Genomic DNA, 13,146 nt, shown 5'->3' on the forward strand with positions numbered 1-13,146 from the left:
TCAAAGAGTTAAACACAGAATTACAATATGGCCAAGCAATTCCAATCCAAGGAACATCACTCCAAGGAACATACCCAAGAGACTTGAAAGCAGGGACTCACTCAATCAGACATGTGTACACCAATGTTCACTGCAGCACTATTCACAAGAGCCCAAAGGTGGTGATACCCCAAGTGTCCATCAGCAGGTGATGGATAAACAAAATGTGGCCCATCCACATAGTGGAATATTACTCAACAATAAAGAAAAATTAAGTTCAGCCAACAAGGATGAACCCTGAAAACATGATTCTGCATGAAATGAATCAGACACATAAGGATACATGTTATATGATCATAATTATATGAAATATTTAGAACAGATAAATGCATAGAGATAGACAAAGGTTAGTGGTTGACAGGGGCTGGGAAGAGGAAGGATGGTGAGCAACTGTGTAATGGGTACAGGGTCTGCTTTTGAGTGGTGAAAATGTTCTGGAACTAGGTAGAAATGGTGGTTAAACAACTACGACTGTATTAACTGGCAGAGAATTGTATGTTTTAAAATGGTCGATTTCATAAGATGTAAATTTTGCCTCAAAAAAAGGATGGGGGAGGAGCCATGCTTCACTGACCTAAAGGAACCCCCAAAGGCAGGACTTCAGGCCCATGGGGGGTCCATGTCCCTCAAAATATCCCTGACAGGGCTCTAAGAGCAGCTCCAGGGGTGGCTAAAGGTCTCCAAACACCCACAGATGTCCTCCAGATGTGTCGCCTTCTGTCCTCATGTCCCTCCAGGCTGGGACTGAGCAGCAGACATAAATGCATGCTCTTCCCATCACCTGAGCACCTGCTGCCTGCATTTCAGCAAAGCACACCTCATTCCCCCAATGTACACACACGGGTGCATGCGCACACACACACACACACACACACACACACACAGGTACTGCCCATTCCCCCTGAGTGCAGGCCTTTGGTCATAAAGGCTGGGCTCTGCCACGCTGGACCAAACCCCTACCCTTTCATGGACAAGTCAAGGATGGTGGTTTAAGACAGCTAGGGAGCACCATGGATTCTTCCACAGGCTTCATCCAACAAGGGGAAAGTCACAGCACACAGAGTGACCACAGACAACTGCCTGGAGCTGGCCCTCCTCTGGCCCAGTGCCAGGACAAACTGGGGCCATAGTGAGGGGGGCTGTCAGGTTTTCTGGACAAAGGGGGAGCAAAAGAGTGCCTCCCTCACCCACACCTCAGAGTCCTGCCTGTCTATTCTTCTCCCAACATCCACCCAGAGCACAAGGGAAGGCCACTCTCTCCCATCTCTGTGGCTGCTCTGGTCTCCTGTGCTCTGCCTGAGCCACCACTCCTCTCTCCCTCCCTTCCTGCCCCACTGGGATGTCAGAGGCTCCTAGCCCATGTTTTAAACTCTCCCTGTAGATGGAAACCAACCACATGACAGGAACCATGAATCAAAACCATGCATTTTTATGGTACAACATGACTTCTAGTTCAAATTTCATCAACTCAAATAAAACATTTTCTCCTTCCCATGGCAACTCAGCATCTGCTTGTCTGATCTCCAAATGCTGTAATGGAGGGAAGGGAAAAGTTGGGGACCCTTGGGGAGTAGCTGTGGACCCCAGCACTTGGTGCACCCCTTGCTTTAGTAGTCCCTGGGTCTAGGAGGTACAATGGTTTGCACTCTACTACTAACCCTTAGGAGCTCTGGTCGCATAGTGGCTAAGGCACTTGACTGCTAACCAGAAGGCTGGCAGTTCAAACCCACCAGTCACTCCTCGGAAGGAAGATGGGGCAATCTACTTTCGTAGTGATACTGCCTCGGAAACCCAAGGAGGGGTCGCTATGAGTCAGGTCCGACTCAACGGCACATAACAACAACAACAACTAACCTAAGGGTTGGTGATTTGAACCCACCCAGCTGCTCTGTGGAAGAAAGGCCTCATCATCCACTTCTCGGAAGGTCGCAGCCAAGAAAACCCTATAGAGCAGTTCTACTCTGTAACACATGGGGCTGCCATGAGTCAGGATCAACTCCATGGCAAGAGATGTTGTTTTGTTTGGTTTCTTGGTTTGGGTGTTACAAACAATTAACATGCTCAGCTGCAAACCAGAAGGTTACGACTTACATAAAAAACCCTATGGAGCAGTTCTACTCTGACACACGTGGGGGTGCCATGAGGCAGGGTTGAATTGACAGCAACCGACTTGTTTTTTGGCTTTACTTTGTATTGCAGTGGTTGGCTAAAGGGCCTGCCTCGCAGAGAACCCCAAGCTCTTTGGGTCCTCATCCCAACACCCATCGTGAGGTAGGGAAACTGAGGCACAAGGGCCAGGGCCTGTGCACGAGAGTCCCACGGGAGTGGGACCACTTGAGACCTCAGGTCTCATTCTGCCCCAGACTGGGAGAAAGTGGCATTGAGGTACAGGGACAGGTCAGCTCAAGACCTGGGTCCTTGTCCAGGGCTCTGTCTCCCTTGCCACCACTTCTCCCCACACATTAGAGAACATGCACCCCAGGTACCCACAGAAGCATCCATGGGTCTGCTGCCTCCTCCTCAAGCCCCAGCTGCCGACATGCTGGCCCGCCAACTTGGCCAGATCTCCCTCTCATGCTGCCTCCAGTTTGGGAGTGTCACCTACACACACATATACTCCACCCCTTGGTCAGGATGGTGAGCATAAAGCCCCGCCCTCAAAGCTTTCCTCATAGTCACCCTTTTGTCCTCACTGCATCCTCCAATACAGTTGCTAAGCACCCATCAGTGACCAGGTTACTGGGCCCTGGGAAGGCAGAGGTTACAGATCACCCCAGAAATGCACACTGAAACACCACTTCTGCCCCCTCCACCTTCCAGATGGGATGAAGCTGATTTATGGGCTATCTCTCTGCTGCCCTCCACTTGTTTACAATATTTTCCTTGAGTTGTTTCTTCAGTCCCTTGAAAGGTCAAACATCCCCCAACCACAACTCCAAACTCAGGTCCGAGCAGCAGGACCCAAGTGCTGAGTTGTCTACAGTGTGCATATGTGTACATGTGTGTGCTTGTGTATACATTTGTTGTGTGTGCATGTATTTGTTTATTTGTGTGTATGTGTGATTTAGTATATTTGTGTGCCTGTTACATATGCACATGTTTGATCACAAGTATGCATATGTTTGCATTTAGGTATATGTGTGTGTGCTTTTGTGCTTGTATTACATATATGCATGTGTTTCTATGCATGTGTGTATATATGGATATGCATGAATGTGCTTTTGTGTGCCTGTATTACATATATGTTTGTGTGCATGTGTATGTGTGTATATGCTGCCAGGGGGGGTCTCCTGGACCCCCCTCTGTTGAGCATGTGTCCTCCTTGCTCTGTGTTGCAGGGAAGGACAGGATGACAGACCCAGAGGCCAACCCAGCCCAGGAGGACACCTGATACCTGAGGGGTGAATTGAGTCCTCCAAAAAGATGTGTTCAAGTCCTAAGTGCCAGTTCCCATTAACATAACCCTGCTTGGCAAAAGGGTCTTTGCAGATGTCATCAGTTAGCATGAGGTCATACCTGAGTAGGGTGGGCCCTAGTGAATTATGACTTGCGTCCTTATAAAAGAAGAGAAGCAACAGAGATGACCATGTGAAGACAGAGCAGAAACTGGAGGGATGTAGCCATAAGCCAAGGAAACCTGGGGCCCCCAGAAGTTGGAAGAGGCAAAGAAGGACCCTCTCCTAGAACCTCCAGAAGGCACATAGCCCTGCTGACACCCTAAATTCAGACTTCTGGCCTCCAGATCTGGGAGAAAGTCTTTAGGCCCCCACCCCCACCACCCAGTGTGTGGCTCTCTGCTACAACAGCCTTAGGAAAACTACAGCTTCTAGCACCTTCCCATGTAAGCACTGCCACCCCTGACCAGTGGAGAACAAACCTGGCTTTCAGGTCACCAGGGCCCCAGCTTGAGAAGCAAGAGGGATCAATGCTTCAGGTGTGTGTTATATGTGTGTTGGGGGGGTCACTCTGTGTGCTAGCTTCCAGAAACCCTAGGAGTCAGTCACACATGTGCTGAATTACCTCACTGAGCCACTTGCCCCCATGCCAAGCCTGCCTCCCAGGGGAACAAGACCACCTTCTCTAGGGTTGGTGTTTTCTCCTGGGCCTTGCTATCCCCTGCACCTGGCAAGGTGGGCATGGCTGATGATGAGGATCTTGTAAAACTATCTCAATGAGACTGAAAACTTTCATGACTGAGGTTCCCAGGTCTGCCAGAGCATTGAGTACCCAGGGGCGCCAGACATGGATCTACCTGGGCAGTCTACACCAACTGGCTCACACAGGGGGCTCCCAGGCAGCCATATCCCATGTTGCATGTGCCCCATAACCAACAATCACTCCCACCCCCATGATGACATCACAGTGGAGCTGGCTATGCCTCCAGACAGGTCCTGTGGTTCACTCCACCCAGCTCTAGCACATGTCCCCTAGGGCAACTTCCTTGTCTCTCTCTGTGACTGGCAGTCCCAGGTGCTCACATGAATCTCATCCTCACAGCTCTCCAAGGTGAGCCAGGCCACACTCTCATCCCCCACTGCACAGATGCACAGTTCTGGGGTATTCACACACATTCCATCTTCACAGCCCCTCCAGGAGGGTTCCCCAACTCCCCTCTCTCATCCTTACTGCACACACATGCAGTTCAGGGGTGCAGACTCATACTCCATCTTCACAGCCACTCCAGGAAGGTAAGCTGTGCCCCTTCCCTCACACCAGGTGCACAGATGCACAGTTTTGGGGGTGCTCACACATACCCCATCTTCACAGCCCCTCCAGTAGGGTGAGCCATGCTTCCAGCTTCCAGCTCACTTACCATCGCACAGGTTCCTCATACCCCATAAGCAGCAGGCACAGCCCTGTGTTCATGCATTTAAGCCACACCTGGCTACATCTCAGATTGCCAGCCCAGCCCTCAAATCACTCAGTCTAATGTTAAAGCCACTCCCAAGACTCATTTGCCCTGCAGGTGCCCAAAACCACCTGCCTAGAGACACCTGTGCCAGCTCAAAATCCCCCTCACTCTGATCACTGACCTTCCTCACTGGCCCTGCCAGATCATCAAGGCCATTCCACTCTACAAAGCCAGCCATGGTCAATCTTCCCACCAGGGACACGCTGGGCATCCTGCAAACCATGCGGCTGCTCAGGCAGGTGGGGGTGTGTTATCCTTGGCACTAGCTGAGCCAGGAGCATTTTGCTGAAGGAGTCAGTTTTGCCTTTTCCGATAATTGAGATCTCCTCCAGGCTGTGTGGCTGCATGAACTGAGGAAATGGCAGAGTTTTCACTGGAGATCTGTGAGATCTGGGGCGGGTGGGTGTGCAAAGACAGGGAATGCCTCGCAGAGCCCCCCAGCCAGGAGTCACTCTGAGGGGCTGTACTCTCTGCAATCACATGCCCCCTTTTCTATTTCCTTTTAGTGCCATTTAACTCTGTATGCCCCCCAACCCCACCCCAGCCAGCTGTGCTGCACTTCCCCACACCACAGACTGCCCTATCCAACCCAAACAGGAGCCGCAGGAATCCCAGCTGCGTGCTCTAGCTTGTCCTGTGGAGTGTGCAGGCTAATTTTAGCGCAAGCATTCATGCCTGTAAGATGAGACAGGCAAATAATTTGTGAAGACAAATGCTGCTTGTTCGAGGCTGCAGGGGAGATGGTTGGCAAGAATGATCATCTTGGAGCGAGAAAACCAGAGGGAAACACCAGCCTTCCCACTGGCGTCATGCCCCAGCCACAGCCCTCTCCAGTGTCCTTGTCCACCAGGCTGGCAGGTGAGAGTGCTTTCCACTCCACATGGGCACCTCCAAGTGCAGGCAGAGTCGGGGCCACCTGGCACAGAGGCCACCCTGTGGCTCACAGAGGGTCTAACAGGGTATCCTCAGCCTCATGATCATGGAGGGAAGGAGGGAAGTGGGCTGAGGGAGTGCCGGGACTCTGGGGTCAGCACCAAACAAAAGCCAAGCCAGTTGCCATTGAGTGGACTCCAACTCATAGCAAACCCATGTGTGTCAGATTAGAACTGGGCTCCACAGCATTTTCAGTGGCTGGTTTTTTGGAAGTAGATCACCAGGGCTTTCTTCCAAGGTGCCTCTATGTGGATTTGAACCACCAGCCATTCCATTAGCAGCCAAGCACTTAATTGCGTGCACTAACATGGAGTCTCCACACCTGGGTTAATATTCAGTGTGTTCTCATTGGCTGAGGGATCTCAGACACACTTCCAGACCTCCTCAAACATAGGTTCCTCATCTGCCATGACAAGGACAGAGACAACAGGACTCAGAGACACCAAGGAGGTGAGATCAGTGCCTGGACATCCATGGACAGGTGCTCTGGGTCTGATCACACATCACAACAGCAAGAGATGATCTGGGCTCAGCACCCACTAGGGACACAGCAAGGGACACACAGGGGCAAAGCAAACAAATCAATATCCACCCTCATGGAACAGTGGCTCCCACTAGGGCCTATGGATTTCCAAGATGGACAGGACCAGTGCAGAGTAGCTGGAAGTTCCAGAGGGCTCCTCTGTCCACTGAGTATTTCCTGGATGGGTCAGCTGTCCCTGGAGACTCAGCAAGTAAAAGTCCACCCAATTGCCCTCTCCTTTCATGCTCTTGTGGGCCCAAACAAGCCTCATTTAAAATCTCAACTCCTGCTTGGATACTTTTATCCATGAGTCATTCAGAATGGAAAAAGAAAGTGCCCCTCGCCAGAGGGGGTCTACATCATAGTTTCCATATTTCAAAGTAGCTGTGGAGTCTCAGAATGAGTTTAACACTATTAGCAAGGGTGTTAAATAAATAGAGTAGTGGCATTGGAAACAACTTCCTGCTGTCGTTCTCCCAGGTTCCTCGCCCTGGTTCACACCCCCACCTGCTCCCCATTATGTGGCCACCTCAAGTCCAGTCAAATTCTCACCTAGGGCCACCAGCCAGTGCAGCTCCAGGAGTGTGTAGGGTCAAGTTTACTCAAGCCTATGCTGGGGGTGTGGCTGAGAAATATCACATCTGGGTTTTGGCTACAGAGAGGAGGTATATGGAGGCCCAGGTGGTGGACCCACCCACAGAGACTGGGAGTCAGACTAGTGAACTTGGAGAGGGCTGGCCAGGAGGAGGAGGCAGCTTTGGCTCCAGCAGCAGGGGTAGGGCAGGAGGACCAGATGGACATGTCCACCCCCTCAGCAAGCTCACAGGACACAGGGCCCCTTCTGTGCCAACTCTGTGGCCGTTTCATGTGTAATGTTTTAAGTGTCATGGAAAGCACCCAGCCACAGTTACAAAGCTCTGCACTACAACAACCTACTGGCTCATGAATGAAAAAGGCCCCAATCTTTCCTCCCCTGGGTGTCCATGGGCAGTGCGCACAGTTTTGACCATGGAGCTTGGGACACCTCACTGACTACAGGATGTACCAAGTCTGTGCCAAGCTCCAGACAGGAAGGGACCCAGATTCTGGGTACTGCTCCAGAGAGGAAGTATGGTGTGTGTGGGGGGGGGCTGTCACCAACACATGGCCCAAGTGGAGGGCCCCTGTCATCAGCTGTGAAATCTTAGGCAAATAACTTGATCTCAGAAGGATTGTTATTCATTTGTAAAATGAGGACAGCAAAGTCTATGTCCTGAGGACTAAATTGGTCACCCATGCAGAACACTGAGCAGTGAGCCTGCAGAACACTGAGCAGTGAGCCTGCAGAACACTGAGCAGTGAGCCTGCACATGGCAAGGCCTAGTAATCACAGCCTCCATTATCACCAATGCCACCATCACCATCACCACATCACCTCCACCATCACCACCATCACTTCCACCACAACCACAACCATCACCACCAACACCATAACCACCACCACCTCCATACCTATCATCACCTCCATTACCACATCATTACCACCACCACCATCATTACCACCATCACTACAATTTAACCATTACCACCACCACCACCACAACCATTACATCATCATCACAACCATCACCTCCATCACCACCATCACCATCACCACATCATCACCATCACCACCACTATCACCACCACCACCATCACCTCCACAACCACCATCATCACCACCCCCATCACCCCAATCATCACATCACTATCAACTCCATAATCACAACTATCCCCTCCACCACTATCATCACCACCATCAGCAACATCACCATCACCACTTATCACCATTATGATCATCATTACATGATCATCATCATCTTCATTATCATCACCTCCACAACCACCATCATAATCACTAACTCCATCATCATCACATTCACCACCATCACCTCCACCACCATCAACAATATCATCATCACTTCTACCATCACCATCATCATTACCACCACCATCAATATCACAACCACTACCATCACTGTTGTTATCATGATTATCACCACTGCCACAACATTGCCACCACCATTACCATCATCACCTTCATCACCACTATCACCATAACTACCATCACTACCGTCACCATCATCACCATCACCATCACCATCACTACAATCATCAACATCATCACTACCATCACCACCACCACTGTCACTGCCATCATCACCATCACTCCTACCACCACAATCTTCATCACTACCATCACTCCATCATCACCACCACCATCAACAGTCCTCAATTCCTGGTAAAAGGTTTCCAGCCTTTCCTGAATACTCCTCACCAGCACGAAAGACCTCACAAAGCCATCATCCCTGACTGCATATTCTTCCATTCATTCAACTAGCATTTTCAGCACTATCATGACAAGCCAGTGTCGTTGACACTTCAGGTCTTGAGGATGAGTCCTCTGTGCTCTTTGAAAGGTAGACAGGTGAGGGAGTAACTCATTCTGCCTGGAAGTCAAGGGAGTCATCATGTAGGAGGTAGCCTCAAAGCTGCAACCTCAATGAGGAGGTGGGTGCTAAAAGGTTCACATATATGAATATCCTATCATTTGTTCTCATTCTGCCAACATCTGAGGCCTTCCCCACTGGACAAGACCCCCACACTCAGGCCATGATCTCTCTTCTCCCTTCTTCCTGTGCTGCACTAGGCTTGACTCCCAGTTTTTCAACTCAACCTCCATATGGCACAGTTTCCACATCCTTTACCACCCTGTTTCTAGTGCCACCCAGGACCACCACATCACACTGACAGTCACTACTGTAGGTGTAGTTTGACACCTACAAACATCTAAGTTTTTCCATACAAAACACTCTGCAACCACATCTCCTCAGCCTGCACTTGTACAATTGATTGTTTTGAACCCAACGGCAGAAATTCACATTTATCCTTATCGTATATCATTTGCTTGGTTCCAGAACATAATCCCAGCCTGAAAAATCTTTTTGTGTCTTTATTCTGTCAACCAATATATTAACATGGCATCATCTGCAAATGTGACAGCCCTGAATCCAATGTATTCTTGCAAATCAATAACCATCAGAACAATTCTTGCTTTTATGCAGAACACACATTCCTGGTGGGGTGGGAGATGGAAGGACAGGTGTGGAACATGGGGAGGTGTGATTCATTTTAGAAGCCAGAGCTGCTCCACATGTAGTGATGTATATTTCATCACTTTCCATTTTGAGTGATATTTGCCCTGCCATTCATCTACCCACCCATCCACCCACCTACCCATCCATCCATCCATCCATCCATCCACTCAAGCAAACAGTGTAGGGCTACAATACCACATATTTGAAGGTCACAAAGCCAAGGTCACAAGCTATGGCCCACAACCAGGCCATTTTTACTGTAAATACTGGACATGAGAGGGAAAGGGAGTGACAGAGTAACTAACTTAAGGGAGGAAAAATCTGTACTTCTCAGTTTGGGGAAAGTCACATCCAACATATTGGCTCCTAGGAGCATTTAACTGTAAGCAAGCAAGGTATGGTTCTGGAGATAAAACAGTGGGTACACAGAGGATGTCTGACATACAGGATTCTCAGCTGCCCAGAGAATGGTGAGTCATCTCAAATCCTGATCATGGACCTGATGTGGACAAAGGCCTCATACATCCTGGGTGCAGCTAGATAGACATCCTGGAGAGGCCGAGAGCCTGTGAGCCAGGAAAGCTGGCAGAGAATGGAGGGTAGAGGTTCCAGGCTGAGAGTAGAACCACCAGGACCTAAGGGAGGTGCAGACAGGAGGGGTTGACTTGAGCCATGACATTCATAGCTTTGGAGCTCAGAAAGAGTGAGGACTTCAGGATGGGGATCAGGGCAAAAGGACATCCACAGAGCCAGAAGGTGAGCTGCCCACAGGGACATGAGGATGAGGTTGGAGAGGTGGAAGGTAGGGATGTCAGAGTGGAGAGCTGGGAGTCTGTTCAACAGACACCAGGAGGAGTTTGAGTACAAGAATGACAAGGCAACCTCACAAGGGACCGTGACCTCTGAGTCCTAAGGCCACACAACCTCTTCATCTGGAATCAAGCCCCGTGTGGCCCTACCACACCCCAGCTATGTGTCCTTGGACACATAGCTTTACCTTCCTGGACTGTGAGTTTCCTATCAGCACCATCTGTGTCCTAGGGTGCAGGGCTACATGAAGTTTGCACCATGGGGCTAGCCCCAGAGGAGGCCATAGGGCTCAATCACCTTTCTAAACACAAAGGAGCATGCCTATATAAGCACAGCTCCAGTCTCTGGGACCCTGGTTCTTCTGAACAAGTGGGGTCACTGGACTGGCCCACCTGCACTCAGCTGCTTGGGGCACTGGGGCTGCACAGAGCAACCCAACAGAGCACCACATTCCCAGCTGCCAAGAGAAGCTCAGAGCTAGCCCAGGGAATGCAGACTGGGAATGAATCCCAGGTGGGCCCTCCATGTTCTCAGAGAGTAAGACTCAGAACAAAAACCCAGACCTCTAGCCAGCATCTGCCCCACTCCTGCTCTATACCTTAGGTACCTGCCAAGCAGCTATAGGGCCTCACAACCCTGCAGCACCAATCCAGGCCTGAGATAAGGCATCCACCACCTGGCCATGGGGGTCTGCTCAGGTCTTCACAAGAGCCGAGTGGCTCCCCTCAAACAAAGAGAAAGGTCATATGGGGTGGGATGCACATTTCCCCCAAGACCTTTGTCCTTTGCCCCAGGCTAGTTCAGCATGGAGTCAAAGAGTCATTGACCCCTGGACACTTTGGGTGGATGTCTCCTGGGCCACCTCTCTTAGGGAAATCAAGTTCTTGAGTAAACCACACCAGGCACGAGACACTGAGGCCACAGAAGCTTTGGTCCTCCTTCCACACCCTGTGTGTTTGCTGCATATCCAGCCCCATTCTCCCTCAGAGCCTGGATTCCAGTTTCTCCACCTGCAGACCTGCAGAGGGGCCAGCTGCACTGGAGTTCCACTGTGTCCCCAGGAAGCATGGTGGCCAGGGGATCTGAGACAGTGGGGCTCTGCTGAGGCCCACGTCTGGGTGTCATGTGCAGTAACAGAGAACAGGTCAGGGGTCAGCTAAGCTGCAGCATCGATCCTGTGGCCATGGTGGAATGCACTGCCCTGGCAGAGGTTTGGACGAGTGGTCATCCTGGCCAATGTCTCCTGAACCATGTTCCTCCCACACCCAGAACATGGGTCTCAGCAGCAGCACCAACTGGAGACCCTCCGTGGGTCAGGGATAAAGTAGCCTATTGGTTCCATGAATGGAGGGATGAAGGAAGGGGACTGCTCACAGGTCTGTTCGCTGGTAGCAGCTTCCCCTGTTCTTAGCCCCAGGTGACACTCATCTTGTATCTGAAGCAGATAGCTTGTGCTTCCCAGTAGCCTAGCCACTCAGAAAATGAGGTTGGATTTAGTACAGCTAGTCCCACATCCACCATCATCACAAACTCATCCCTCTCAGCCACCTCCCAAAGCAGGGAGGACACACTAGAATGCATCCACGGTCCTTTTGGCCGAAGTTTAGGTAAGCAGATGGACAAAGCTGTACAGAACTAAGAAACAGAGTAAATGTTCTGACAACATGTGTGCTGCAGATCAGGGAGCAAGGTGCCAGCTCCATCACCAACCTTCCCAGAGAGATTTTTCCCAACAGAGTCCTGATCCACCATCACCAGGGCACACAGGGCTTATATCTACGCATGGATTTGTGTCCCCCACCATCACTGTGGGAGCTCTGGTGACGTAGTGCCTAAGGCACATGACTGCTAACCAGAAGGCTGGCAGTTCAAACCCACCGGCCACTCCTTGGAAGGAAGACTGAGCGATCTACTTCCATAGTGATACCCCCTTGGTAACCCAAGGAGGGGTTGCTGTGAATGGGATCCAACTCGACAGCAGTGTGTTCCATTTGCATTGTTGCCATCACTGTACACACTGACTCTCCAGTGTGCTTTGAGGCATGCTTGTTGCCTTGCTGCCACCTGGCCAGCATCGAGCCAACACCAGACTTGAAGGTCCTGGGCCCTCCTGTTCTGTAGCACTGTATCCCCACGCCCAATGCCTGGCCTGCTCAGGCGGATCTTCACAAGCCATTGGAGAAAAGGATGGCTCCTGGGAGGGTCCTGGCCTGGGAAATGGGCATTAGGACTTGAACCTGGGCCCTAACCCCAGGCTTGGCCCCCTCTCCCCTTGAAGCTTTGGAATTGTGGGTGATGATGGCTCTCCATTCACCATGTGGGATTCCAGACCACTCAGTGGATTACTGAGAGAAATGCCTCAGAGAGGCCTGATCCTGCCAGGAAGGCTAGACTCCAGGAAAGAGTGTGTCAGTGGAAAAGCCAGACACTGGGAAAGGGGGCTTAAGGGCAGGTCATCCGTGAGGTCTTCTCCAGTGTAAGGATGTGGACACATGGATGGGGCCTGCTGCTGGCTGTGAGGGCATCACTCCCAGGACATGTGCAGAGAAAGCTCACTTTTATAGTCTGCTTGGTCTTGTTGCCCTTTGAAACCTTCAACCACTTAAAAGCCAACTTGGCTCCTGGCCCAGACCTTGCTATCTCCTCCTCCTCCACATTCCCTCTCACGTTTGCAGCTCATCCAAAAAGAAAGGGTCCTCTACAGCCCCACTGCAAAGCCCTTCCTCAGCACACTCCTCCTGAATGTGAGGGCATGCAAGAAGCTGGCCAAGTCACCTGTCACCAGGTGGCAAAGGGGTGATCCAGGAGAGATA

The 13,146-nt window shown here is 50.9% G+C and overlaps 1 protein-coding gene across 1 annotated transcript in view; it reads right to left on the reverse strand.

Moving 5' to 3' along the window:
- COL5A1 (collagen type V alpha 1 chain) overlaps positions 1–13,146 on the reverse strand; it is a 195,452-nt gene that overhangs the window by 113,643 nt on the left and 68,663 nt on the right. The gene's annotated exons all lie outside the window — the stretch shown is intronic.

Source organism: Orycteropus afer, unplaced genomic scaffold (assembly GCF_000298275.1).
Source record: "Orycteropus afer afer isolate SDZICR_OR568_19922 unplaced genomic scaffold, OryAfe1.0 scaffold00456, whole genome shotgun sequence".
Lineage (NCBI taxonomy): Eukaryota > Metazoa > Chordata > Mammalia > Tubulidentata > Orycteropodidae > Orycteropus > Orycteropus afer.